We start from the raw sequence: 3,347 nt of genomic DNA, 5'->3' as shown, positions 1-3,347 counted from the left end.
CAGTTTTCAGTTTGGGTTTAGGATGTTCAAATCAGGGAGGCTGGGAGAACTACAATCCTGAAGGGACACCTCAGCGCTACTTAAGTTCAGCTCCCCAAGTTCAGTGAAACCTTCCCCTATTCCACAACTCCAGGAGAATATTGAGGAAACTGCTTCCCGTGGCTGTGTTACTGGCTGTGACTCTTTTATAGCAAAGGTGGAGATTTATTGAAGAACGAGTACAGACTCACCTGTGGGGAGAAGGAAAGAGTCCCACAGAATGGACTCCTACATGGGGAGGGGGAAAGGGTCCCCCTGGCTGTGACTCTTGAGGACGCTATGGTTTCAGTTTTATTAAGGCTCCTGACCCCAGGGCAGAGAGCAGTGAGTTCTTTTTTTTTTTTTAATATATTTTATTGATATTTTACAGAGAGGAAGGGAGAGAGATAGTCAGAAACATCGATGAGAGAGAAACATCGATCAGCCGCCTCCTGCACATCCCCCAGAGGGGATGTGCCCGCAACCCAGGTACATGCCCTTGACCGGAATCAAACCTGGGACCTTTCAGTCTGCAGGCCGACGCTCTATCCACTGAGCCAAACCGGTTTCGGCGAGCAGTGAGTTCTTGTGAGGCATCCCCCTGGGGGTGATATCCTGCCGCTTGGAGATGCCACAGCTGTGTTTCGAGTCCCAAAGAGTAGAAGGAATAGTCAAGGCATCTCCGCTATCAGCTTGACTGTCAGCCTAGGGCAGTGATGGCGAACCTTTTGAGCTCGATGTGTCAGCATTTTGAAAAACCCTAACTTTGGTGCCGTGTCACATATAGAAATTTTTTGATATTTGCAACCATAGTAAAACAAAGACTTACATTTTTGATATTTATTTTCAGGTTTAAATGCCATTTAACAAAGAAAAAGCAACCGAAAAAATGAGTTCGCGTGTCACCTCTGACACACGTGTCACAGGTTCGCCATCACTGGCCTAGGGGCAGGGCAAGGAGCTGGCTTCCAAGGTTGTATATATAGACCCATGTCAACATCTGTTTCCCATAGATGATAAATAGGGAATACCCTAATCATATTGGAAATCTAAATGGCCCCTTAACGATTGAGGCTGTACCACTTGAGAGAATGCATTTATAGGAAGGTAGATAAAACAGGTGAATACGCAGAAAACGGGGGTGGGGGGAGAGAACGGGGGCCGGGGGGGCGGGGGAGTGTGTTTGATTTAGAAAGAACAGTGCCCAGCATCTCTGTAGTTCTGTAAACCCTGACTTTATGGTGAGAACCTTGCAGCCCCTCACCCCTGCCGGTGGCTTCCCACACCCTCTGGCCATCTCTGCACCAACTGAGGCAAGTTCTCCGCTGTTTATTTTGGGAATATGGGATCTCCTGAGACCCCATTAAGATAGGTTTTTAGAATTTATATTTCTCCTTAAGACAATATTATCAGTATTGATTTAAAATGAAAAATTCAGTGAAGCACAGTACAATCTCTAGGCCAGTTTTCTACATAGCAAAGGTAATGTCACTTTAATTTTTACCCCTCGCTCTAAGGATAACAGATTTTTTTAAAAAATTAAACCTTGCAGAAATATATAACCTAGATTGAAAGTATAATCTCAGCATGTGTAATACATACACTACATATATTTATTTTTCTTTTTAAAATTGTTTTTGTAAAAATGGGGTCAAAGTATATATACTGTTTTTGCAACTTGCATTTTTCAGTTTGAGAGGCAGATCAGCAAAGTGGTTAAAAGCTTGGGCTCTAGAGCCAGTCTGCCTAGGTTTGAATCTGGCTGAACCACTTGCTAGCTGTATGATTTTGGACAAGTTGTTTTTGTTTTTTTAAATATATTTTATTGATTTTACAGAGAGGGACGAAGAGGAATAGAGAGCTAGAAACATCGATGAGAGAGAAACATCCATCAGCTACCTCCTGCATGCCCCCTACTGGGGATTGAGTTCGCAACCAAGGTATGTGCCCTTGACCAGAATTGAACTCAGGACCCTTCACTCCTCGGGCCCGACGCTTTATCCACTGAGCCAAACCGGTTAGGGCAAGTTTTTTTGTGTGTTTTTTTGTTTAAGATTTTCCATTGATTTCCAGAAAGAGAGGAAGGAGAGGGAGAAAGAAACATTGATGTGAAAGTGAAACAGCGGCCAGGCTAGCGTGGCTCAGTTGGTTGAGCATTGTCCCATGCACCAAGAGGTCACTGGCTCATTTCCCGGACAGGGCACATGCTAGGGTTGCAGGCTTGATCCCCAGGGTGGGCCACGTAGGAGGCAGCTGGTGGATGTTTCTATCTCTCTCTCTTCCTTCCTCTCTCTATAAAAAAACAATTAAAACATATTTAAAAAACAAAAAAGAAAGCAAAACCTCCATTGGATACCTCCTACATGCCCCCCACCAGGTACCAAGCTGGCAACTTGGGCACGTGCCTGTGCCCTCTGGGAATCACAACCTCTCGGCATGGGACAACGCCCAGTCAGCTAAGCCACACTGGCCAGGACTCAACAAGTTTTTAACCTTTGTGTTGTGCATCTGTTATTCATGTGTAAAATCTGGGTAATGACAGCCTTTACCTCGTAGAGTAACTCATATCATTGTACAAATTAGATGAATTAATATATAAGAAATGCTTACTGCTCGCTTCGTAAGCACATATACTAAAATTGGAACGATACAGAGAAGGTTAGCATGGCCCCTGCATAAGGATAACAGGAAAATTCGTGCACCGGTCCATATTTTTAAAAAAATGCTTAGAATAGAGCTTAGCATGTAATATTGCTCAATAAATGTTGGCTTTATTATTTAATTGTATAAGCAAAACATGATCACTGTTGGAAAAGGAGAAACAAAGCAAAACTGAATGAACTTCAAAGTATTAAAAGTCTACATTTAGAGACAATTTCTCTAACAAATGTCCTAGATGCTCTCCAATATTACTATGCTAAATGTGCATACACATAAATATAAACATACTTTTTTTATTGTCGACACTATTACAGATGTTCCCCATTTTCTCCCATTTTGCCCCCCCCTCCATTCAGCCCCACCCCTAGGCCTTCACCACATTATTACTCTGTATCCATGGGCTATGCATATATGTCTTTAATTAATTTCTTCCAGTCCTCCTACAAACATACTTATAAAAATATATATATTGCCAAAACCGGTTTGGCTCAGTGGATAGAGCGTCGGCCTGCGGACTGAAAGGTCCCAGGTTCGATTCCGGTCAAGGGCATGTACCTGGGTTGCAGGCACATCCCCAGTGGGAGATGTGCAGGAGGCGGCTGGTCGATGTTTCTCTCTCATTGATGTTTCTAACTCTCTATCCCTCTCCCTTCCTCTCTGTAAAAAAT

General features: G+C 43.4%; 1 protein-coding gene across 3 annotated transcripts in view; it reads left to right on the top strand.

The window, feature by feature from the left end:
• RNF41 (ring finger protein 41, E3 ubiquitin protein ligase) overlaps positions 1-3,347 on the top strand; it is a 23,879-nt gene that overhangs the window by 3,931 nt on the left and 16,601 nt on the right. The window lies entirely within an intron of this gene.

This window comes from Myotis davidii, unplaced genomic scaffold (assembly GCF_000327345.1).
Source record: "Myotis davidii unplaced genomic scaffold, ASM32734v1 scaffold509, whole genome shotgun sequence".
Classification (NCBI taxonomy): domain Eukaryota; kingdom Metazoa; phylum Chordata; class Mammalia; order Chiroptera; family Vespertilionidae; genus Myotis; species Myotis davidii.
Note: the sequence above shows the minus strand (reverse complement) of the source record. Positions and strands in the feature narration are given on the sequence as shown.